Source organism: Ambystoma mexicanum, chromosome 9, assembly GCF_040938575.1.
Source record: "Ambystoma mexicanum isolate Mex_15411 chromosome 9, UKY_AmexF1_1, whole genome shotgun sequence".
Taxonomy (NCBI): domain Eukaryota; kingdom Metazoa; phylum Chordata; class Amphibia; order Caudata; family Ambystomatidae; genus Ambystoma; species Ambystoma mexicanum.
This window is the reverse complement of record NC_090931.1, coordinates 1,291,456,394-1,291,483,153: the sequence shown is the minus strand read 5'-3', so window position 1 is coordinate 1,291,483,153 and position 26,760 is coordinate 1,291,456,394. Positions and strand designations below refer to the sequence as shown.

The 26,760-nt window shown below is 46.1% G+C and overlaps 1 protein-coding gene across 1 annotated transcript in view; it reads left to right on the top strand.

The window, feature by feature from the left end:
- LOC138489072 (TGF-beta receptor type-2-like) overlaps positions 1-26,760 on the top strand; it is a 517,605-nt gene that overhangs the window by 184,836 nt on the left and 306,009 nt on the right. The gene's annotated exons all lie outside the window — the stretch shown is intronic.

Below are 26,760 nucleotides of genomic sequence, written 5' to 3'. Positions count from 1 at the left end.
TTCCATGATGGAGGGATCCAGAACATGCCCGGTGTCTGATCATTTGCCCAGGTGGCCCCACTACCCCGTAAATAGACTACCTCCAGGTGCCATAGGTAAGATCATTCAATCACACAGTTCTGGTAACGTCTCTTCCTTATTCCATGAACTGAGGAATCAGGCATGGAAATGTGCTGCTGTGAGCCATTTCTCTGACCTCTGGCAACATTCCACCCCATTCTCGTACATAATCAAAATGGCTTCTTGACAGCACTAAATCTGTCTGCACAGATCACGTGACAGAACGGGTCCCTTCCCGATGAGGCATTATGTACATGGAATACGATGCACACGCACAGCTGGGGTCATGCTTGAAATTTCTAAATTCTATGTCCTGATTGTAACCTGAGTGGTATTGTTAGGCCAACCTCTGTTGGGATTTCCATAAAAGCACCACCAGGTTAGTGAAAGACAATGACACCGAGGTATGAGGCAATAGAACAGAACCCGATAATCTGTGTAATACCGAGCAACAGTTTAGAGAAGAACAAGGCCCTTGAAGTGAGGTTAATATGGGGAAATCGTGAGAGAGTTACAGCCGCTGATGTCCGGATGTGAGGAGATTCCAGAGCCCCGAATGCAGAAAGGAGATGTCCAATGATAAAAGTTCAAAATCAGTGAAGAAAAATAATCTTGAAGAAGAGCAGTGTCCCCGTACGACAAACTCCAAAACTCGCGAAAACTAAGGCACAATCTCACAACAGGCACAGGGAGAGGAACTACGAGAAATACAAAATAGGTTGAAAATATGATTGAATGGATGAATACGAGGCAACCGGAAAACTGAATGCTGATTAAAAACAGGGTACGATGAGGGGGCTAGCAAGAAGAAATCATTGCGCAGTAAACGGCAAAACTCGACATCCGCTCATTTTTGGTCCAAGTGCAGAGGTATATGATATGATATTTATAACGCACTTAATACCCAGAGGTTTCTAAGCGCGGACCCGGGGATCGAACCTGTGTTGCTCCGTGTCATCTTGCTTCCAAGGCCAGCACGTCGTCGCTGAGCTATCCTTCCGACACACATGCGCATTAATGCGGAAGACCGTCCGTTAAGGAGTTGTGAACAGGTGCTGGACTTAACTTCACAATCCAAGTGCTAAAAACAGAGTGGATCATCATAGTGTGCACAAGGGTCAGCAGGACGCAGGCTCCTTCTTGAAGGACACTGCTCAGCCTCTTACGGTGCCTCTTCAAATCTACACCAAGATGTACATTCCCACACAAAGCCCCCGTGAAATGATTGTGAGAAGAAAGGCCACAGTCGATAGACAAGAGCACCATGAGAAGTAAAGCAGACCAGGAGCAGGGACCCAACTGTTATGCACCCATGTGCCCGGAGATATCACAAAGTTGGGGTTTACAGCGGAGTCTTGGCTTGGTAAAAATGAATGGAAGAGCAAGACCTGTCTGTGGGAGAGCAATATGTACAGCAAAGACTGATATCCTTGACCATAAATAAATATTCCCTCAAGAGGATCCGGAATTTGGGGAGCATCCCAACCACCTTTCACTGACACTGTGTTTGGATTTGATCACTATTTCTCGAATACTTGGAATTTCCTGCTGCGTATCCTGTCTCTGAAAAAAGGTACCAACGCAATTAAGCCTTCCCCTATACCCCCTACTCTACATTTAAGAAAGTACCTGAAGACCCTGCTCTTCACGGAACATCTTGTCAATTGCTCCACTCAAGTCAATTTCTCCACCTCTGGTGGTCCCTTCTCCCCTGCTCCTCCGACCCATCCCACTCTGTCCGCTACCAGTGCACCCTACTTGTAACCGCCTGAGGTTGCCCCCTTGCTACAGGGCGCTGTTGCTTCCCAGCTCGGTTTACACTTTATAAATCCCAGACAATACCCGATATAAAGGAGGTGGCAGATAGGCCCACTCCTGCTGTCAGGGCTCCCTGCTGTCTCGATTCTACTTCATGAATCTTTCAACAGGCACTTCCACATATGGTTCTACAATGTTTCCTCGCAGCAATTTTCTCGAGGCCCATTTGTTCCGTTTTTTAAAAAAACATTTCACTGCAAATGCATGCAGGGGGAGACCCCACACAGCCACCTAAACCCACCCCATCTACAGTTGCAGCGGAATGTGTTGAAAAAGAGAATAAGGGCCTCTCGCATATGGGCCTGCAAGGAAATGGGCTAGTACCCCATATACCAGGGCCACCCTATTCTATGCTGTGCCCTAGTCCATTCCGGGTGACATATCAGGTTTCACTTTCAATTTTTAAATAAATACCGTGAGCCCCAACTCGTTAATTCATAGGCACCAAGATTCTTATGTTCTACTGGAAAAAAAGAGTAATTACTGAGCCTTTGTTGATTTGCCTAATAAAGACCCATCTTAAAGTTGGAGACAGGGTCAGAACAGATTGTTTAGTGAAGAAATGTTATATTCAGGTACACGATGTGATGGAAAAAGGGCTCCATTTAAAGATTTTGAAGTAGGGCTACTTTAGTCCCTATTTTTTTAAGATGGGAGTAAAATGATTTATTAGAGAACAAAATAGCAATTGTCATTCCCAATGATGGTGCTTTACAGGCAAGCAAAAAACGGGTATTTATTTTTTTACAGCATTTTTGTAACACCAAGACCCTGGGGTATCACAGCATTTGGTACAATCGACAGCGTTTAAGAAGTACATTTGATACAGAGCTTTAGTCATTTTTGTCAAAAAGCCAAGTTTTTACAAGCTTTTTGAAAGCGGGGTACAAGTGTTCATTTCGGATGACGGCCGGAAGAGAGTTCCACAGAGTGCGTGCGGTAACACAAAAGCTGACGCCTCCTGCTATTTTGTTCCTAAAGCGTCCTGTGAGCAGAGAGATGCTGGGACTGGATCTTATTGAGCGCACCAATTGTTTCTGGGTAACGCTGCTGTTGCGGTAAAGTGGGGCATCATTGTAGATGCAACGTTGGCAATGGTCAGGGTTTTAAAGTCAATACAAGCTTGATTGGGTAACCAATAGGCGTCTTGTCTGGTAGCAGAAATGTGGTCCGATCATTGAAGGCCTAATGTGGCTCGCAAGGCTTTGTTCTGCAAGAGTGGTCATTTGGCCAGATTTGAGGGAATCCATGTGTTTATATCCGTACAAAAATATCGCCATACAGAAATATCGCCATATTTTTGTGGCGATATTAAGCCATGGAACTTGCGGGGGACACCCCTGCAGCCCCCATCATTTTTTTTATGGAGTGTCCCAACAACCCCATAAATTTTCCCCACTAATAATATCGCCTATGGCCTTACCCCACAACCATATATATGGCGATATTACTGGTGGGGATAATCTTACCTGATACTGTTTGAGGCTTAGGTACCCACAAGTAGAACGTTGCAGTAGTCCAGTTTTGTAAGGATAAGCGCTCTTGCGAGTGTGTGGGAGTTGCTCGGTGAGAGAAATGGCCTGCTCAGGGCGGTGAGTCTGGACGTGTAGGCAGTGGCAGACGCTAGGGCATTTATATGTTTGGTCATGGTTAGTTCAGCTTCAAGATGGACACCAGTGTTTTGACCTGTATCAGGACTGGGATGATAATACCATTGATGCAGAAGGAGGAAAACAAATTGTCAAGATCTTTGAGTCATTGGGGGGAGCCAACAATGAGAAGCTCAGTTTTGTCGTTGGTTAAGCACAGGTTGTGGGTGGCCATCCAGTTTTGTATAGTCCTGTTACTCCTGTACACTATATTTATTGTGCCAGTGTCATAAGAATAGTCACCCGTGATAGGGATGAGTATTTGTGTATCATCTGCAAAGTTGGTGCAGATGATCCCCTGAGAGTCGAGGAGGTCAAACCGGGGTTTGGTGTATGTGTTGTAGAGTGTGGGTGATAAGCAAGAGCCTTGTGGTACAACCAGTGGCACTGCCATAGGATCAGCAGCTGCCTCGACAATGAAGACTCTCGTAGTGCGTGCACTGAAGAATGATTTGATCCACATATTGGCCTCCGCGGAAAAACGGAAGTGTTGACTGTGGTGTTGACAGAGGGTGGTCAACAAGGCCAAATGCAGCAAAATGATCTAATAGAAGGAGGATGGCTAAATTGCCTGAATCACAGATGTTATCCATTTGGAATTTCAGGCCAGGGAGTGCTGTTTCCGTGCTATGCTTTAGGCAGAAGCCTGATTGTCTCATTCCAAGCAGGTGGTTTTGCTCTAGGAACTGTTGAATTTGGGTGTAGGATAGACGGTCCAGTATTTTCAGAAAGAATTGCACCATGGTAATGGGGTGGTAGTTTGTGGGAATGGAGAGATCTAGTGAGGTCTTTTTAAGGAGTGGTGCAAGTCAAGCTGCTTTTATACTAGTTGGGACCTCATTGGACATAAAGGATGTATTGGCAAAGTTGGTGATAATTGGTGCCAGAGTGGGTGCACACAGCTTCACAATATGAGCGGGGCAAACGTCACCCTTGCAAATGGATGGTGGCCAGGACCGTCTCTTGTGGGACTTGGGTGAACATGAACGGTGGGAGGGAGGGTGAAGACACCACTTGTGCCAGCTTGTGAGAATGGGGGTTTCAAGTTCTCTCACGATAGTGAATAGTTCTTTAGTATCAGATCCCGCCTTAGAAATTCTAGCATCGTAGGAGTTAGCTTTGAGAGTGACAACCGCTTTCTTGTAAGTGTAGGTGGCCTTGGTGAGAGATTTGCATTTTTTGGGGATTCGGTGGTTTTTATACAGGTGTTCGAGAGCTCTTTTGTTTCTTTGTAAAGTAACAAGATCCTCTGTAAACCAGATGTTCTTTGGTTTGTAGGGTTTGGGGATTTTGGCTTTGAACGGGGCATGCCGTTCCATGGTGTGAAGGAGACAAGCATATTATAGATTGGCCAGGTCATGGGAATTCATATTGTCAGGCAATGGGCATGTGTTAAGCGATGACTGGAGAGTGGGCTTGAGAGCTTCATGCGTATGTTTGGGGGTAGTACGAACCAGTATTGGGCTTAGTGAAGGAGAGTGAGCAATGAGAGATTTAGCAAGGTAAATGCTAAATGGTATAAGGAAGTGGTCTAACCACAGTAGTGAACTGATGGATGAGATACCAATGGTGCCATCCAGTCCAGGATAGGTCCTTTGATAAGGGTAGCTGAGTTAATCGACTGAATTAAGTTCATGTCTTCAAGTGCTAGTGTTAACGCAGTAGCTTTAGGGTCAGATGTGTCATTAAAGCTGACGTTTGAGTCACCCAGGACAGGTAAATCAGACTCCCTTGGATCACGGGCTGTATCACCTTATCCAGCTATTGGGCCAAAGGGTCTAAAAGGCTTCCCATTGCTGAAATGATAGGCCGCCCTGGTGGATTTGTCAGACTCTTGTGGACTTTTGGTAACGTGCATAATACTGGCATGACCGGATGGTCTACCTGTAAAAAAGCTTTTGTGTGGTCTGTTATCACACAACGTCTCTCACCTTCCTCTACTACTTCTTTAATCAGCATCTTCACTTGCTCAGTTGGGCCATGAAGGTTTTCTCCATACGTTGTTCCATCTTCAGGTTGTCGATTGATCTCTTTCAGGTACTCTTCTTTGTCCATGAGAACCAGTGCTTGTCCTATATCTGCTGGGTTAAATATGATCTTTTGGTCATCAAGCAGGCCCTTCAATGCCTGTCTCTCTCGATTCCTGAAGGTCATATGCCTCTTCGGCTTGAACTGTACCTTACTAAAATCTGCAAGCTCCTGTTTCTCAATAGTTGAGAATATTGGGTTTTGGACAGTAGTATAAAATGTACTTTTGGGTTTCATTTCTAGAAATTCAAGTTCTTCTTCAAACTCATCCATCTCTTTATTAGACTCGAAGAAAACCTTGAGCTTTAATTTCGTCATCAGTCGAAAGAAACCTATTTTCTTTTGGAAAAGAGTACTTTTATACAGTGATACGAAAGACAAACCCTTTTGTAGTACACTTTTCTAAAAGTTGGTCAGCTGATAACTCGAAATGTTAATCACTAACTCTTCTTGCTCTGCCAATCAACAGCAAGCCAGATGTTTTAATGATATATCAGGTCAAAATGCTATTTTATTTTTCCCAATTAAAAAAAAGATTGACTTCGATAGACCACTCTGTGACCGCAGACTGTCATGCAAGTGTGCGCAGGGGCCGACAGGCACGGAAGAATAGATAAGTGTTGATGTGTGTGTGTACGTGTGTTTATATGTGTGTTTGTTGCGTGATTGTGTGTTTGTTTTTGGGAACAGGTATTTGTGGGGTTGGGATGGAGGCGGCAGCTGGTGAGGGAGGAGGACTTAGGTGGTGGAACCCTCGATTTAGAGGGCATCTGGCCAGAGAGGGTGGGGGCAAGGCAAGGGGATATTTACGCTTTTTGCAGGCGGCCTAAAATCATCTGAAAAAAAATATGACATAGAACCATTTTAATAGGACTGAGTGATCCAGAGTGTCAAATGTTGTGGACAGATCCAACAGCATCAACATCCCAACGTCTCCTTCTTCAGATATTTTTTAACAGCATATCTTTGATGTTAAGCTTCTCCCTTGACCAAAGCCAGATTGCCTGTCTCCAAATGTAAGGTTGGTTTGCAGATGTTCTTGGACCAGTATTCTGTAGCCTTATCTGAGATTTTCAAAAGAAAAGGGACATTGGGTTGGGTCTACAGTTAATGAAAATGTTTTGGTCCAATGAAGGCTTCTTCAAAAGAGGTGTGATCCATGAATGCTTCAAGCATTTAGGAATAATGGCTTCTCTAAAAGGGGGTATTAATAATACGAGAGTATATGATAGCGAGAGACTGCACAGTCTTTCCCCACAGACGTGGATCCTCTGGACAGTTGGTAATCTCTAAAATCCTTCTTGGGAGCATGAGTGTAATGGAGGCTCTGCTTACCAGGATGGAACTAGTGATGTTGTACTGTAGTACCCACCAGGACCTTCTAGGACCGAAGACAAATCTCGTCTACTTTGTGGAAAAAATCTCCTTGGCTGCTGTCAATGACATTATGACTCACTGATCGTTGGATACAGGCTGATCCCATTGGAACACAAGAGCTTTTTGTGGCATTTGGACTGTGCTCTGCCAGTGAGATTCCAAGGCTTGCAAGTCAATGAACCGGAAGTCATCAGAACCCATGCGGCCATTAAAGCGAATGTAGCTAAACAAATGATGATTCCCTAAAACTTAGTTTCTTGTCGAAATACAAATTCCCAAAATGTAGTGGTTGGAAAATTCATGCAGACTATTAGCAGCCGGAGCTTATACCCAAGGAGCCCCTGTTGGTGTGAAGATAAAAGGAAGAAGACTTAACCTATACTTAACCTATACCATAATCATCAAAATAGCCGGTCGCACTGCCTTCCATAGGCGACATCACACATGCGTTCACAGAACAGGTTGCTCTGTTCAATAATTCATTAATTGATGCATCTTCTTTGCTTGATAGGTGATGTACCACACTCTACTTCCCAAGCTGCCTTTTAGTACTACCTTGAGAAGTGGAATAATGAGCTGTCAATAGTTATCCTGCACTGGTCTGCTTGGTAGACTGCCATCTACTGCCATTTGCGGAGCATGCCGTATTGGAGGCCAGAACTGCAAGCCCTCTGCATGTCCTTCAAGGCCTACTGTATTAAGATAATACAAGCCACCACCATTGAAAAAACGAATGTAAGGGAATCGTTGGGTAAATGGGCCGCTACCTTACTTGCCCCAACAAAGTATGATTACCTGGGCCTACTTGTCAACCTTTTTAGGCACATAGGCCAACCAAGTGGCTAAAAGCAGGTAAGCTTTAAAAATGGATGCCCTAGGGATGAAGTCATTCGATAAACTATTTGGTGAGTAGCTAGTCCACATAACCCTGGAGGGGCCCTGAGCAGAGGCGTGTGTTTTCACATTACATGGAACTGCCGCATGAAGCTTTGTTACCTGTTCCTGAATTTCTGTGGCAGAAAATGTTTTGCTTGAAAAGGCTCTTATTCTTTAGGAAGAATGCCCAAAGTTCTCCATCAAAGGCTGAGCTAGTGTGAGGAGATATATGTATAAATTGGCTCTGGAACCACTCTTCTTACGGATCCCTCTTTGGATCAATTTCCAAGCGAGGGCCATTAGAGTCCACCTAACAGATAGTGGGCTTCAGTCCATAAGCCGACCTCCCATGGGTCTGGCATATTTAATTGGTTCTTGAAAACATTATTTCTCTAGATGTTTGGGACTTACATGGGTACTGAAAGCACCTGCACCCCTAGGCTATATCAAGGGCTGCTGCTGGGTCTGGGCTGTTGATTGTAAAATACTATTGTTGCCTAAACCCCCCTGTGGGTCCCACTGTCTGCGGGTTAAGGAACTTTAGGTCCCAGAATTGTATCTAGAAGAAATGTATACCCCCACTCAAAATGTGCACCAGGTGTGCCAAGCTCATTGGCATGCCAAATGGAAAGTGACTAGCTCCAGAAGTAGGGACACAGTGATCTTCATGTCAGGTGAGAGGTAGCTCCCAGCTGGCTGTTTTATATGGAGCCGATGGGGTATATGTGGCGATTTAGCTGAAACTAAAGAGATCCGTGTTTTAAAGATTTTAAAAGATGTTATTTATCATGAATCGCTAGCCCTTGAGTCAAATGTTGACATTTTGAATGCTAGTGTAATTCATGTTTTTTATGATTGCATAGACTGTGTTTTATTGATGTGATGTTGAGATGTTGAAATGGCTGTGCCAGACAATATAATGATTGAAGATAAAAATACTATCCTTTAATCCTTCCGTGCGCTGGTCCATGGGTTCTCGCGACGGCCCCAGGCTCATTTGGGGATGTTAGCCAAGGTGTCATCCTTCGATCAACGAATAAGGTTATTGGCAGTGCTGGTCAATGGGCCGGCTCTTGCCGGGTCTGAGATCCGGCATCAGATGTCTGGCCGGATCTCGGACCAGGCCTGCCTCAGCCCTGACAAGGCGTTACCGAGCCCCCAGCTTCGCAGAGGATGCTGGGTGCTCTGTGATCTAATCTGCACGGTCCTCCTTATCCTAGCCGTCACTTGCGCATTTGCAGGAAATCTTTGCTCAGCCAGTTTATTTCGTTTGGCCTTAAAGGGACACCACGGAATTAATGGCCCATGACTATCACTAGGGTAGAGGCCATCACTATTCAAAGCAGTCTTTCTACATGCGGGCACACTATTGTTTTCCAAATGTGTATCTTACACTTTCATAGAAAAAAAAAAGTATTTTCCAAACTCAAAAATGCTGCTTAAACTTGCATTTGCTAGTTTTCGTTCAAATGTGTTTCTTTTTTTGTTGGACAACCACACAAATGCCCTGTAATTTATGTGCCCCTTCCTTTGTGTTTTATCACAGGTTATAATTATAAAGATGTTATATGCTTGTCAAACCAATTAATTACAAACAAATGCTTCTGTTGTGCTGACAGCAGTTATTAGGAAATTAAACTGTGGGCTCATGGGTGCAAACCTTTGATTTTCACTACAGGGGCTGAAATACCCCCACCTGCGCCCTGAATATAAGCAAGCAACCAGCTCAACCCAGCTCTGGTCAAACACATTTTAATACACTTGTTTTTTATTAGGAATTGCAAAAAGTCATAAGATTAACAGGCATTTTTTAATGTATAACATCTCAGAAAAGGTCCCGCACCCTGCTGAGCTACCCTGGTAACCTTCTACTGTAGAGTGTGTCTATGGATCCCTTAATGTACTAACAATCACTGCATTAGCAACAGTAGTTTGGGTGCACCACTGCCATGGAAGTGGTTTCAAGTGGAATTGATGTACAGTGTGGAGTTTTGAAAGCAGCAGCATGAAAGAAATTGCCACATGTATAAACTATTATTTTGAAAATGTCTTTTGAGCGGTGTTCAAATGCCAACCCCGCCCCCTCAGAACCCCCTCCTCCAAACTCTGCCCTCCCACCCTGGCCCGTATGGGATCCCCGTTACATTTTTTCCATTTCCATCACTGGTTATTGGGAGGTCTTAGACTGTAGTGTGAAAAACGGTTCAAAACAATTCCTTGAATCCTAGAAGACTGATATCAAGCAATAGTGGGCCGGGGCGTGGGTGGTACCCCGGCCTCCTTAGGAGTCGCCTAGTGGGTCCTTTATGGGACCCGCAGCGGAGTCAACCACGGTGGTCCCTTTGGGCCAGGCCTACGAGGCACCGATGCCTGGCATTTGGGAGAGAGAAAAGTGCCCACTGTTCTCCAGCAGGCCCTCTGGGCAGGGCTTTAAGTGGGGTAAGAAATCGAGGGGGGGCCCTCATTTGGGGGCGTGGCTTGTGGGGGGCGTGGCCTAAAACGTACGCAAATCGTAAGGTATGCACACACATATATATGCATGTTATATATCTGTGTGCGTACCTTACTATGGTTTGTGTACTTTGCAAGCCATCTTTTATAACATATTTATTTCTATGTTTAGAAAAGATGGCTTGCAAAGTACACAAACCATAGTAAGGTACGCACACAGATATAGAACATGCATATATATATGTGTGTGTGTGCATACCTTACGGTTTGCCTACTTTTCAGGCCATTTTTTTTTAAACATTTCGGTTTTATAAAAGATGGCTTTGAAAGTACACAATTCAAGCCATCTTTTATAAAACTTTGACTACGGACAAAATTGTCCGTCGGCAAAGATTTATAAAAGATGGCTTGAATTGTGTACTTTTCAAGTCATCTTTCATAAACCTCGAAAAATGTCGAGGAATCCCCAGGTTCGCCGAGGGTTAAAGACGCCTCGGCGACCTGGGGAAACAAAGGGACAGTAACTGCCTCTGGTGACCCCTCGCGCGAGAGGTCACCAGAGGCAGTTACTATGACTTACAGAAGTGGCAGCCAGGCACAGCATCGCTGTGGTTGGCTGCCACTTCTGTCAGATGCCTGACTTCATGGCAGGCGCATCTCCCGTCGCGGCTGCCGCCGCGACGGGATAATGCATCCCGCCAATGTTGCGTGCAGTGGAAGGGGGGGCCCCGGCAGGGCCCCGGCTCAGTCCCACTTTTTGGAGACTGCCGGGGCCCGGCCCCGGCAGGCCCCGGCCCACTTAAAGCCCTGCCTCTGGGAACCTGTACACCTCGCGCTCCTGGTCCATGCTGAGCTCGTGCCAGCGCAGCACTGAAGAGAAATGCACTTTATATGCGCCCAGGGTTTCACTCTTTCCGGATCGCTGCACGTTTATGACTTTTCTGTTCCAAGAAAATGCATCATTAATATGTTGGGGCACTCTAAAGATTTCAGAAATTCCTGGTGCAATGGTTTGCATGTTGGATTGCTTTGTACTGTGTAACTGGCCACCAGTGCTATCTAATTCGGCAATGAAATAAAAGGCTAGCCCAGGAGACGTCTTCATGTCGGTGGCCGGCAGTGACCGCATGTTATTGCAGGTGGATTGGCTTTGACGGGGACGCCGTAAAACCTCCAGGCCTGCTGCCTCCTGGCTTTATGAAGCGTTTGCTCTCCTACTCATTCCATGATGTCTCGCATCAATACAAATAAACATACCCAGGCCAGGAGCGCCAGTGGATAGACACCAAAAAATTGAGCTTTTGTAACAACCAACTCGTGAAACGAAACATGTGATATGATTGGTTATTTATAACGCGATTAATACCCAGAGGTTTCTAAGCGCGGACCCAGGGATCGAACCTGTGTTGCTCCATGTCGTCTTACTTCCAATGAGAGCACGTTGCCCCTGAGCTATCCTCCCAATACCCCTTTAACATCAAACAACAGCAATGTTATTGTGGGTTAAAACATGCACACAAAAAAGACCTCTACTGGCTGGCGTGCGAAAGTAGAGTAGGCCATTTCAGTTAACAGGGCACACCTTAAATGTCCCACACTACTCTCACACTGCAAGTAGAAGGGGACTTGTTCTTGCATTTGTTTAAACCCACTGTAATATTCACAGTACTTTGACTTGCTGAAATGCTCTCATCTCAAGCATATCAACTCCTACCTGATAATTCCCAGTGATGCGGGAATGTCTATGTGTTTGTTGCAGCCTTTCTGTTAGTCTTGGGCCGATAAAGCTTTGCATAAAATAGTGCCGTCCTGCAAAACAATGACAAGGCTACACTAAGGAGCTAAAATGCAAGCATTTCAGTTTTTGTATATACCCAACAGGGCACTGCTCAAGGCCTCTGAACTGGGGGGGAACTTCCATGGATGATTGCTGGATTTACCACTGTGGAATTACCGCCACAGTAATTCCACCAAAAAAAGCCCCACAGAGTGTTAGGGACTGATTAAAAAATGGGATTTACACTGCCACCGCCACTTGTAATATGGCGGTAATTCCGCCAGACGAAGTGGCAGTAACGGTAATTCAGTTGGGCGTTATTTAGGCAGACTTACCTCGTAATGAGTTCCAATGACACTTATCTCATATGGAGCTAAAATGGAAGCAGTTCACTTTCTCTGGATGCCCAAAGTTCCTTGCTCTGTGCCTATGGACTGGAGATGCACTTCCAGGGGCGGCTGCTAGCTGGCGCTGTGCTTTACGTGGCTTCTTAAGAGAAATGGCCCGTTGTACTTTTAATATGAACATGAGTGATCGGATGAGAACATTTATGCAGTGTGCATAAACCTACAGTTCTCCGGATACTGGACATCGAGTAGTGATGTATGGTTTTAACCTGTTTCCTAAAAGAGGGAGGTGAAGCACGGTTTTGACCTTTAGTAGGCAACGCTTTCCACATCTTGTCTTCCTACGCGGCAAAGCTGCGTCCTCTTACAGAGGACCATTTAAACTATGGAGAGCATAAAAGCCATCAAGAGGATCTTCTCAAGGGGGAGCAGCGATGTCCCGGGCTAGATGGTTGCTCAGAGACTGTGGTGCTGAGTTATGGAAGCATTTAAAGGCAAGGCAACCCAACTTGAAGCAAACTATGTCAGCAACCACCTACCAGCGTAATGACCAACCACCTACCCACGTAATGACCAACCACCTACCCGCGTAATGACCAACCACCTACCTGCGTAATGACCAACCACCTACCCACGTAATGACCAACCACCTACCCGCGTAATGACCAACCACCTACCTGCGTAATGACCAACCACCTACCCGCGTAATGACCAACCACCTACCAGCGTAATGACCATCAAACTTCAGAAATGTGGTCACTCTAAAAGAGACCATAAATGAGTTTGACGGCCGCCTTCTTCATCCTCTGCCATTTCTATTTACAATGGCATATTGCACGTGGGAATTTACCGCAGCTCCAGCCTCAATGGTGGGGTGATGTAAGGACAGCAGTGGCATTAGTTTCTTTATAAATTTAACATGTGAAAATGTCGTACCTATTTAACACTGTCTATGACCGCAGCGTTTTTTCCTAATACTATCCAGCACTTGCTCCTTCTAGGACTGGACTTTGTTTATCAATTAGATTTGAAACTCAGTCAGCGTCCAAGCAAAGGAGGCACCGAAGCATTGTCAACATGATTCCTCTTGCCAGCGCCGAACAGTGCAATGTCAGTTTCCCACCGAATCATTCTCAGTATATGCTCTTCCGTGCAACTCTGGATGATATTGAAACAGACCAGAAAGGGCTGAAATCCCGCCCCCTCCCGGAGAGCTCCACCTATCACACAGTGTCAATTCATAGGGTTGTACCATGGCGGGCAAAGATTGTAAAACATTAAATAACAGAATCTGGTGTATGCTGAAACGAACCAGGGAAAGCGGGGAACCCTGAGGCAATCCACGGGGCACCTTCAAAGCAATCCTAAATGGAATTATGCTGATGAACTGGGGCCTGGAAGATTTCAGTGAACCCCCAAATGCCTTTTCATTTCAGCCCTTTAGCCAATCTCCGTTTAGTTGCCAAACTTAGGGGGAGGACAGGAGTGGAACCGGCTACAGTCTTATCTGGCCCACGCCCATTCAGTCTGGCTTTCTCCCAGCTCATACAACAGAGATAATCCTTCTGGGATTTCGGGCGGTACGCTGGTGGTAGTTGATTGAAGCAGTGTGGTCTTACTAGTCACGCTTGCCATTTCTGCTGCATTTGGTGCGGTGGGTCACAGAAAAGCAGCTGTGAAAGGAGCTTTTGCTTTTAATTTTAATGTGCATTCAGCATTTTATTTTCGCTATTATGGAACAATGCCATCCAGTCCAGCCTTATGGTCACCCGGCAGTCCAGGTGAATCCTTCGGCAGGTGGTAGTAAGACTGCATGAATATTGAATCCATGGAATGTATATGGAATGCCTGGATCTATGTTGCACAGTGAACTGAGAGCTGTCTCTCAGGAACACCAGACACACTTTGTAATGGCCGAAGTGGAATAAACACAGCCCAGTGATGGTCAATGATGCCAGAAATGATACACATGGCAAGAAACCAACTGACGTTGCGGACTCAAGGATTGGAAGGGCTCATTGATACAGCAATTAAACTAACGATTAAAATGGAATAACAATTGGGAAAGAGTTTGGTCACTTAGGCTAGGAAATGCATAAAACGGCATTCAATGCGCTTGAACTGCCGACTAAGACATTCCCCCTTGAGACATCCATGATGAAGGAGTTGAGCATTTTATTTCCATGCACCACATTGCCTAGACAACCGACCGCGCCCTAGAGCAGACTTGGATCCAGTCAAGAAGGCATTGCAGAAACCAGACCGTGACTGATGGCAGGGATTGCGCCATAGACGGCACCTTGCATAGTTGGTGTTAAGCGATCCCCATTGCATGCGCTTGCTTACAGGGATAACAAGTCAAAGTGGTTTGCAGAAACTCACATGATGTATGTCGTTCAGGTGTCAAAGGTGGGATCCGAACTCAAGTGCACCAAGATCCGTGGTCAACAACATATCCTCTAGTCCACATTCCTCCCATGCTAGTCACGTGATTGTGCCACATTACAGGAATGAGCGGGATTAGATAGTGGGAAATGCACGCATAAGTAAACTTTACACCCTCTGTGCCCTAGGCAGGGAAGAATGTCCGTGCTATTTGCACTACATTACATGCTGTTGCTGTTGTCTATGCTCTATTAATGTAAATAATAAGGTCAGGTACATTTTCCCTGGCTCGCAACCCTCCACTGTGGTCACTCTTGCTGCTCAGAGCCCCTGCTGTTGCCCCTCTACCAGCCTTTCACTGCTGCACCAAACCAACAGGGCCCAGCACTCTCAGGTGCAGGCGTAGTCGGCGATTTCCAGCCCTGTCCAGGGCAAGGGCGTGCACCTCCCTTACCCCAAATCAGGGGCAGTGCCCATGGGAACCGCCACCCGCACTCCTCCCTCAGACTGCTGGATAGGGTGGGGCACTGCACCTGTAAAAGCAAATCGCTGCAAACAGGGGATGGGCTACATGAGTTCTTAGCTCACTGATGAAGTTACCCGGTGCACTTGCTGCTGCTTTAAATCTAGCAGTGCTCTAATGTTTGCCATTCTGTTGACTCCAGGTGCCCTGTGTAGTTGCCACCAGCGCTCTGAAGCTTGCCACTGTGTGGAATCCACCTGCTTTAGGAACCTTGACAGTGCCTTAATTCTTGCTGCGCTCTTAACCCTACCATGGCGTTCAACCCAGGTGCGCAGTGAAGTGCCACTGTTTTAAATCTTGATGCGCTCAAATGCTCACTGTTATGTTGAATCCTGTTGCCCTGTGAAGTTTGTTACTACCACTCCCTTCCGTCCTTGTCCCAGGCCCATCTCCCTCCCCCAATTTGTTCCTCGTACTATGAAGCAGTTCTAGCAGTGGGTGCCAAGGCAGCCTTACCCAGGCATCCAGCTAAGGGCAACGGCAAAGGGCACCTCCCTAGGACTCCCCATCACCTGTCTGCCCGTTTGCCCTGGCATCCCACCCCTGCAACTTATAGTTGTTGCCATCTGCAATGACAAACAGGTAAGGGACTTGGTCATGGTGGTAATGTTGCATTTTGAACATAGATAGTATTGTGTTCCGCCACATTACATTTTCTGTCCATAACAACTGCTAATTTGGGCTTGGTTTCATTGGATTCTAGTTGTGTTGATAGCATTTCCTCCCAAAGCTCAGTCCTGATGTAGTTTGGTTACATTTTGCAGCTTGCCAGTACTGGGCTCCACCACGTTGCACTGCTTTTCACACATGCTTGGAGTCTCGCTGGGCTGTTTTGTGCCACCACACTGCATTATCCTTCCACAGTGCCTCGGAAATCAGCCTTTTTGTTTAACTTTGTCCTGCTATTGTAATCCACCACATTCCACCCTTGTTCAACACCACCACCTAATGTGAGTTAGATTACACTTCTAATCTTGCTATATCAAGTCTTCAAATACATTGAATTTGCTTCGCACAGTGCCCCCGGGCTGAGTATATCTGCATACCCAAATCACGATAGCGTTGGGTTCCGCTACGTTGCACTTTCCTTCCACAGTGCTGCTGGGTTGAACCCAGACTTCCCAAACGCGCAATTGTTGTGCTCCACCAGGCTGCATCTCCTTACTTTTGTGGAAAATTCAGCCAAGGTCTCTAACCCTACTAAAAATGCTCTAATACTCTACATACCCACCCTCCCACACTGATGAAACAGACATACACCTCCGCCACAAAAAACGAAAACACTGCAAACTACTAGCACTCTACTGACCACGCATCAAATACTGCACAACATTGATCAACTAAAAACCAACCAGGACACAGTGACAGGTTTCCTTCGAACTGAAGCTACGAACAGCACATCAAACTTCTCTTGCGCTTTTCCCTCTCGCTCCCACTAACTAACCCATCGCAAACCCCTTCCTTTTCAGATGCGCTTTGTCTGCTGGATACCATGAAAATGGCGGCAGTGCGCAGTGTAAATCACAATAACATAACATAACTAATAACTAACTAACTAACTAATGGACACAGACACCAACGTGAATTTTATAGGGATCTTTGTTTATAAAAAACACAAACCTTTAAAAACATGTATAATCTCCTTCCTAACACCCCTCTGACGTGGGTACCATTTAAATGGGGATCTGCTACATCAGCCCACCCTTCCTTGGAGGGGACTCGGAGAACAATAGGGTGAGTTTGAAGCAACAGACCCCTTCCCTAACTCATAGTACCCCCCCACATGGAGAGTGAGGACAGAGGATGGCCTCTGAGGGTGGTCCCATCTCCCTAGGAGGCCTCAGGCAGGCCGCCACTTCCTCCCGCTACCTCACCATAGGGTAGCTCCCCTCTTTACCCTTATATCTACCTAATATCCTAACACCTACTCAATATCCTACTGAACATTTCCCCTAATACTTTCTCATATTCACTATCCCCTACTTAACAGTTCTATTCTATACATTACCTGTTATGAATATAAAAACAAGCTATAAACACCAATATACACTTGACAAACATAAAAAATATATATGATATATTTTATCACCACCCTCTTCACAGTACCCTGTCCTTGGGCTTTCACTAGTGGCTGGGTGGGCTGTAGGGGGTCTGGCCCCCCTGGTTGCTTCTTCTAGGTGGCCCCATCCACCACTTTGGGCCAACCACGCACACCGCGTGGCCCACTCGTTTCTTTGTCATTGGTTGGCCTCCTACTGGAGTGGCAACTCAGCCACATCACCGCCAAGACAAGGGGTGGACCCCATGGGCTGCAATCATTGCTGCACCCCAGTTTTTCGGCCAAGCCACATCAACGTGGGAGCCGCTCACGTCACCAATGTACCCTCGGCCCCTTTACTTTAGGTGGAGGCCCGTTGGTGACGGGCTGCACAGGGCTGAGCCACCCATCAAGCCAATACACTCTTTGGCAAGGGTCTAGGATTGCTGTTTTATTTATTCCAAAAGCAGGGGAACCTTGGTATCCACCCCAGGCTTTACTGACATGGAATCTGCTCTTGCCATCCAAAACACACAACCTAAAAATGACCTGCGCAGCAGCAGCGGAATAGGGACTCTACCCGTTTATCAAACGCTCTCTCCTCTCTGCCACCTGTTCCCCGTCTAAGAAATACATATCCTTTTAGTGCTTGTAGTGGGCGAGAGCTTTCGTGTGGCTGCCAGGGTTGCCATCTTGAACGGGATTTCGAAAATTGAATGAAAACAAATTTGTATTGTCATTAAAGTAGAAAAACAGCGCAAAATCATTGGCTTCTACAGTAGAACATAAAGTGCATTTACTCCTGTCACCTTACTCCAATCATGTTCCCACGTTCTTTGCCCTCCAGATCCCACTGGTCCCCCACCCACGTCACACCCACCCTTATAGGAAACTCCTCCACCTCCTGCCACTCATAAAATGCATCACTCTATGTGTCCCAAAGTTCTAAGACTTGGAATTGACATGCAAAGAAATGGATTTGCGGAGATGTTGTCATTTCACGGACTAGTCTTTAAAATCGAATGCCGTGTTGTGCACCTCAGTCAGATGGGCAGAGGGTAGCCTGCAGCCTCCTCCCAGCAGCAAAAGGTTCTGCCCGAGCAGAGGGGGCGGGGCGTTCAGCATTCAGCAAGGCGCATGATGTGTTTGCGTGAGGAGTTATAGCTAGCTTTTTATATTCAGGATTAGGACGGTGTGTTACCGCAATACTGGGGGGGATACTTGACCTGCGACAGCCAAAACAGTAAACTCGTGTATGATAAATGGTTCAAGGCATGGCATGAGTCACTCGGCGATGATGTTACTTGTTTTGTTATTTTAAAGCACGGTGAGATAGAACAACCCGTGCCGGCGAGAGGGGCGGGCCAGCGGAAGGGATCCCTGCCTAGTGTAGCTTTTACAGATTGGAGCGCGGCGCTGTGATTGAGGAATGAACCCGCTCCCAGTGCTGGCAGCCGGTCCGCCGCATGGCGCCATGGTTACCGCCTGCAGAGAAAAGAGATATCCCTCCCCCGACCCGGAGCATCACACGTGAGGACAGGCCTGGGGTGTCCTGATGATGCCATCTGTCAGCGCCACGACAAAGGCCTTGGCGGTGGGGCTGCTGATACCTGCCAACAGTATGAGACGAAGCAAAAGGGATGCTTGGACTTCCCTGGGTGTGTACAGGAGCCAAGGAAGAAAGACAGAGAAGAGAGACTAGCCAAAGAGATTGTGGCTCCAAGATGGCGTTTCCTAAAGGCAAGACTCGAGCACTGCAGGAAATCACTGACTGTTTTGAGTGAGTTTGAGTGACTCTGACCCTTTAGTTCTTGGGGAAACCCATCCAATCTGTGCGAGTTCGCGCTGAGGTACATTCTGACAGAACTCTCAAAGCAAGAAAGCAAGGCAGTTTAGGGACAGCAATCCAGCTGTAGAACGCAAAGACCTGAACTTGGGATGCGGCAGTGCAGAGGATACTAGCCACAGGGAGGTCCTGCGGTTCAGTTTGTCGAGCCCGTGCCTGATGAAAGCGAACATGTGAAGAGCAGAAATATTGAAAAAGGCACCAGAATAGCTAGCCCATGTGCATGAGGCACCTTTCGCTGCGGGAGAGAGGCCAGCATGTTATCAGAAGTGCAGGACCACGAGCATGCAGAGCACACTCTATGCAAGCAAGGGCGGGAGACCGTCTTATACCAAAGGTGATGGCAACGTGCTCATGAGCATCAGCCCAGCAAGGCCAATGGAAGTGGGCCCTGGGAAGAGCTTGCTGTGGGTGACCAGCTGTAGAGGAAGCCCATTGGTGAGATGAGCAGTCCATAATGCAAACAATCCAGAGGAAAATGGAGGTAATGTCGCTTGGAGGATCTTCAAGTTCGAATACCAGTCAGATGAGCAGAGTTTTGGTGTTCTGTAGTGTTGGAAAAAGAGACCCGGAGAAAGGGGCCCAGATGACCCAGAAGGCTTGCTGACAAGAAGTGGTCAATGCAACACATGAATGCATGCACCACAATGCTGACACCGCACAGCAGAGGTGGGACCGGACTGAATATCTCTAAAGAGGAGATGTTGGACACAGGTCAATGGATTCTAACGATGTGGCCAAGTAGGAACTCCTTCAGAAATATACGAAGACTTGATGGTGTTGAGCGCAAGGTCAAAACACACCAGGGAAAGCATTGCAGCGGTTTCCCAAGGACCGCTGAAGTGGGATAGCACGTCTCGTAGTAATCCCACACTGGAAGCAATAGAGCAAGCCCTCGCTAGCTGTTCAAACAGGTGCAGAATTAGGAGTGACTATAAAGGGAAGAAAGACAGCACCATCAGCATTAAGGTTATTGGGGTCCTTGAAGCATCTGACCAGACTAATGATCACGTGACTTGTTATTACGCTACCTTATGACCCCTTTCAGATTCATATCTCCAGTACCACGGAAAATGGCCAACGGTTACTTCACTAGGGGCCAGATGGCGGGAAACCAACCAGGTGAATAATTGTCTGCTCTGCCAGCGGCACGCAGAGGGGCACAGGCTGGTTTTACAAATTCTTATTTTGGTATATTCAAATCAGGCCTGTTTCCGGCCCCTACACACGGAAAAACCTGTCAGGGATTGAAATGAAGGCTGGATAAGCAGGAGCTAAAAGCAGCTGCTGGGTATCCGGCAATAACCAGTCACCAGGAGCTAGAATGGCGGGACGAGGAGCTAGTACACAGAGTTCCCCACATCTAACTTCCACATAAGATGCAACCATATAATTGTGTCCGTTATTTATGACCCCTTATGCCTTATATGTCATACAGATGTGTCCCATTGTTTATATATTGTCCCAAATGCACAGAGTTAAAGTCACATAGGTTTGCTTGTTTGCCATCAGTTGGCCTGGGGATCCAAAAGCAGCTCATGGCAACTGTTGGTTTCAAGCTAACCAGGCTCTTCTAGGCTGCAAACAGGAGCTAAATAGCTTGCAGCTCCCCTCAATGTCGGACCCTGCAGGAGTTCACTGAAGGAGGCAGCAATGAACCACTCTGCAAGCTTAGAGTGATGGCCATTTCTTCTGGTGGCAATAGGAAAATGATGGGGACTTATCTACCCCAGAGGTATATAGCCACTTCCAAAACCCCCATCCCCACAGCATTAGCAAGCTTCACCCCCAATAACAGCCCCAGTCCAGCTACTACATCAGGTCAGATTGCAGCAGCGCCTTCATACTGGAAAGAGGGAAACACAAGTACTGCCACCTCTTTCACCTCCTCTTTGCCATTCTTCGAGTTTATCAATGAGATCAACAGTGATTAGTTTGCGGTGCAAAACAAAATAGTTTGGTTTTACACTACTCCTTCCCCTTTCTTTAATTGGGGGCCAGGGGTTCCTCAGATTCCTGCCCCCTCCCATCTACACTAAACACTTAATTTATTTTGTGTGGCTTTTTTGTTGTAAACAAAATGCTTTTCTGCTTTTGAGGCAGACTTTGTTCAATTACATTTTTTTGTTTTTATCACGCAAGTCTGAAGAAATCAGTTAAGCAGACAAAATTTGACATTTTGTGTTTATAAATCGAATACAATCAATCTCATTTTTTAGTTCCATGTACTTTTCACGGAGGGGACTTATTACGTTTACACTTTGACATACACAGTTACCCTCTGTGTAATTTTCTTTTTTTTATTTAAAAATAATTGTTTTTGGCATTTCTTTAAACATAAACTTCGGGACTTCAACCTTGTCCCTTTCCCCCCTGCCCCCTCACCGGTTATATTGTTCTTAGCTTTTCCACTGCTTCCCATTGTTCTGGTTCCGTCTTATCCTGTAAACATGTCCAGAATGTGGATTTTGTGTGGGCACCACTGCATCATATAGTCACTTTGTAGATAGTCTATCGCTTCTCCCCAATCGGATGTGCATCTCTGCCGGGCCCCTTGTATGTTGTATGTGATTCTTTCCATCGCCACGTATGTCCATATCCTCTGTAGCCATTCTTGGTTGGAAGGGGGTATCTTCTGTTTTCATTTTTGTGCTATTGCTAGCCATGCTGCTATGAGGAATCCCATGACATTTCTCTTTTGTGTCTTTGTCAGTGACGTATCTCGAGGATTCCACATGCCACACATCCATACCTCCTCTCCTAGATGTTCTGCTCCCTTGAAGATATTTTGCATTTGGGCAGTCCCACCAGATGTGTCTCCAGTTTCCTACTGTATCACATCCCCTCCAACATTTTTCTTGCAATGTGGTGAACATTCTGTGGAGTCTTTCCGGGGTGTAATGCCATTGAATCATCATTTTTGTCCACGCTTCTCTTGTTTGGATCGCCCGTGTCCATTTGGGGATTATTTGCTAGATGTACGTCCATTGTTCCCTCGTGATTTGTTTCCTTAACATAGTTTCCCATTTCTTCATATACTGCCATTTTATTTCCTCTGCCTGGGTGTTATAAATTTATAAAGGGTGGAGACAAATTTCTTTTCTCCCGTCTGGGTCATCATATATGTTTCGAATGGGGTCAGGATCCTTGTTAATGCTTGTGTTATTCTTGGCTTAGTGAGCCAGTGGTGTAGTTGTTCATATTGATATCTGTCCTTTTCCGTGAGGCCCAGCAGGTCCTGGCATTCGGTGTACGTTCTGATCTGTAGGCCATCATACATGTCTCCCACTTTCATGCAATCTGCTTCGCGCCATTTCTGAAATGCTCCTTTTTCCATGCCCGGAGGGAATTCCGGGTTGTCGAGAATTGGTATGAAGGGGGCAGGGTCTACTGTGAGTATTTCTTTCTTGGTTGCTCTGTCCCATATTTCCAAGATTGTGCTCATGATCTCACTTATTCGGACATTTTGATGTCTATGCTCGGGTCTGCTCCATAATAGGTGGCACATGTTTGATCTTGCTACTGCTCTGTCCTGTGCCTCCCACCATTTTTATGATGTGTTTGTGATCCATTCGCTCAGAACCCACATTTGTACTGCCTCGTAGTACTTCCTGAAATGGGTTAGCGCCATGCCACCGTCTGATTTTTGAGCCGTCAGCACCTGTTGTGATAGTCTCAGTGTTTTGTTTTGCCAGATGTATTTTGTTATTATTTTGGTGAGTGTCTTAAAGAATGTCGCCGGTATCCGTATTGGGAGTGCTTGGAAATAATACAGTAGTCTGGGTAATATTGTCATTTTTATAACTGTTATTCTACCCCACCAGGATATTGCTAGTGGGTTCCATCTGTCCAGGCCTCTTTTCACCTTTTCTATGAGTTTCATATAGTTTCTTGTGTAGAGATTCTTTATCGTGGTGGTTAGTGTGACTCCCAGATATCTCACCCCCGTCCTCCGCACCTTGTAGGTGTAATTCTTCTGTTTTCTTGTATATCTCTTGTTTGTCTCCGGCCAAGGCCATTACCGACGACTTCTGTCTGCTTATTTTTAAGCCTGATATTAATTTGTAGTCTTCAATCTGTTGTATGAGGAGACGTAGTGACTTGGTTGGTTCTGTTAGGGTCATCATCATGTCGTCCGCATATGCTGCTGTCTTGTGTGTCTGCCCCTCCATGTCAATGCCTTTGATGTTGGGTGCTGCTCTTATCTTTGCCAGCAGGGGTTCAAGAAAGATTGCATACTAAAGGGGTGAAAGTGGGCAGCCCTGTTTGCTGCCTCTTCCTATTCTGATTGGGTCCAAGAGTTCTCCATTTACTGCTATCCTAGCCGTTGGTGAGTTGTAGTTAGCCCGGATCATGTTTATAAATGCTTTACCCGTGCCCATTTTTTCGAGAGTTGCAAAGAGCATTGTCCATTCTACCCGGTCGAATGCTTTTTCCGCATCCACCGATAGAATTGCTGACGGGGTATTAGTGATTCCCACTTTCTCTATGAGATGTGTAATTCGTCTAATGTTATTGTGGGTTTTCCTGTGTGGGATGAATCCTGATTGTTCTTGATGTATCAGTTTGGGGAGAAGGGGTGAGAGCCTATTTGCAAGGACCTTTGTTTTGCATCGATGTCGATTAGAGCTATTGGGCGATAGGAGCTTGGGTTTTCTGGGTCTTTCCCTTTCTTGTGGAATGCCAGTATTTTTGCCTTGTTCATTGAGGTAGTGTTGTTGTTCGTGTCTTTAAAGGTATTGAAGATATTTGTTAGGATGGCGGATAGAATGTCTGCATAGGTTTTGTAAAACGCTGCTATGTAACCATCCGGTCCAGGGGCTTTATTTTTAGGTAAGTCTCTAATTGCTCTTGTTATCTCTTCTATTGTTATCTGTTCATCCAGTGCTGTTTTTTCATCTGATGTGATGGTTGGAAGTGTTATCTCCCTTAGAAAGGCTGCCTGTTCCTCTTCTTTCGGACTCTGTGATGTGTACAGTTTCTGGTAGTAGTCTCTGAATATTTTTTTAATGTCTTTTGATTGTGTCTTCTTTATTCCATGTCCGTCTTTTAATGTTTGTACCGTTTGGTTTTGTTGTTTCCCTTTTAATTGTCTTGCTAGAAGTTTATCCGCCTTATTTGATTTCATCGCATACCAATGTTTCAAATGGAGTAGTTGTGTTTCCGCTCTTTTGGCCCTGAGTACGTCTAGCTGGCTCTGGATGTGTCGATATGCCCTCTTTATTTTCAGCAATCTATTCTCTGCCATTTCTTCTCTGATCTCTTCCAGTTTAGTTTCTAATTTCCTTTCCCATTTGTATGATTGCTTGTCTTTTTGTGCTTTCCGGGCTATTATTTGTCCGTGTATCACCACTTTGAAAGCTTCCCAAACGGTGCTTGGTGAGACTTCCAGAAATAATCTGTTATTTTCTCTCTAATTGTTTCCTTTGAGACCGGGTCTTGTAAGATTTCTCTAGGGAGTGTCCATCGCCATAGGCAGGAACGTTTGCGGATCTTAGGAAGTGTAATCCACAGTGGGGCATGGTCTGGTAGCGATATTTGGCATTTTTCTATTTCCTGGATCTCCCCTACTAGGCTCCCGTTGACCCAAATATAGTCAATTCTGGAACTTGTATTGTGCACGTGTGAATGGTATGTTTACCCCCGGGTTGTGCCTCTGATTCTCTGCAATGCGTCTTCCAATGCCATCTTGTTCATCATTTCCTTTAGTGCTTGTGATGGGGTCCCTTGTTGCGCATGCTTGGAGTTTGAGCGGTCTTCCTTTGGGTTCCATGCAAGATTGAAGTCTCCTGTCAGAATCACTTCTCTTTCTACAAAGTTTCTAGTTTGTTCAGCGTTTCTTTTATGAAGCCGTCCTGGCCCGTGTTTAGGGCATATAGTGTTGCTAGAGTTAGTTGGCGATTTTCAATCTGGACATTCGCAAATAGATATCATCCATTTTTATCTGTCATTGTTCCTCTAATTTGTACATTGAGTTGGTTGGCGAATGCTATCATGACTCCTTTCTTCTTCTCTTCATCGTTGGCTTGGAGAATTTGGTTGAAGCCTCTTATACGGATCTGGCCTTTCCTTTTTTTCTGTATATGTGTTTCTTGGAGCATTATTACATCATACTTCTCTCTGTGTAGAAAGTGTTCCATTTTTTTCCTTTTTACTGGAGAGTTCAGCCCTCTGATGTTATAAGTTAATATGTTTAGCCCCATTCTTTCCCTTGGGTCTTCGGTCTCACTTGTCTCTTCCCGTGTGGGTCGCAGTGGTGTCCATTGATACCGGTGTTTAAATCTTTTCCCACTTGAACTTCTCCCACAACTCCCCCCTCCCTACCCTCCCTCCTTTCCCCCCAACTTTTTCCCTGAGGATGGCCATGGGCCCTGTGGTTGATCGGGCATTCTGCCTTTGCTCTATGCCCTCTAACGACTCAGGTTTATGGTTTACGCTGGGGGTCCTAAACCCTGCTTGTATCGTGTGGATTACAAGGTTGTCCCTTGGCACTGCCGCAGCCTCATGTACCCTCATGCCCTATCAGGTATTTCTTCTTTCTATGTAGCTTCTCCCTCCAGCCTATCTTCGCTTCTGTCCTCTGTTCCTGGGGGCGGTATTAATTGAGCTCTGGTTTTTGGGATTGGAGTCTTGTCCTTCTTGTCTCCGTCTGCCATCCCCTCTGCTCTTGCCTTCCTCTGTGGAGCTCTCTGTCCCTAGAGGGTTCCGTCTCTTGTTCTTGCCTGCTCAGAATCTTGAGGCCTTCCTCGCATGTTGTTATGCAGTGTTGTTGTTCCTCCCACATGAAAAGGAGACCAAATGGGAATGTCCTGTTGTATCGTACTTGTTTGTCGATTAGGTATTTTGTTATCTGGGACATCTCTCTTCGCTTCCTGATTGTGGATTGTGCGAGGTCTTGATATAACTGTATTTCTTTGCCGTTCATTCTTATATGTTCTATTGTCCTGGCTTTTCTCAGAATTTGCTCTTTTTGTGTGTTCTGTGTCAGTTCTACCAGTACGTCTCTTGGGCGGGCCCCGGGTTCTCCCGTTCTTCGGGGGCCAACTCCATTCTATCTATTTGAATTTCTTCCCCTGAGCCGTCTGTGAGTATATCTAGAGACATCTGTTGTACTGCCGTACGGAGGTCTTTATCTTCCACCGTTTCCGGCTGTTCTGTCTTGATGGTCGTGCAGATATATGGAACCTCCGTCCCCAAGTACCACACGGGAAGAAGTGAAACCACTACCCGTGCAATCTTTGAGGCCACAGGTGTAGAGTTCCGTCAGCCTGGAACTGGGAACGCCGGAAGAACCCCTCAACCACTGTAAGGCAAAGAATGGTTATGTTACACACAGTGGGCCTCATTACGACCCTGGCGGAAATCGAAAAACGATGGCGGAAATGCAATACCGCCATCGAATAGCGCTCGGTGCGACTATGACCCGTCACCGCAAAGTACGATGCCATTAGCGACACCGTAGTGAACGCCAACGCTAACTGCACCAAGTACGCGCGCGCGCGCCATGCCAAACCGTAAATACCACCATGGCGCAAGGGTACGCGAATTCCGACCCTAGCGGACATGTACCTAATGCCATCAAGCA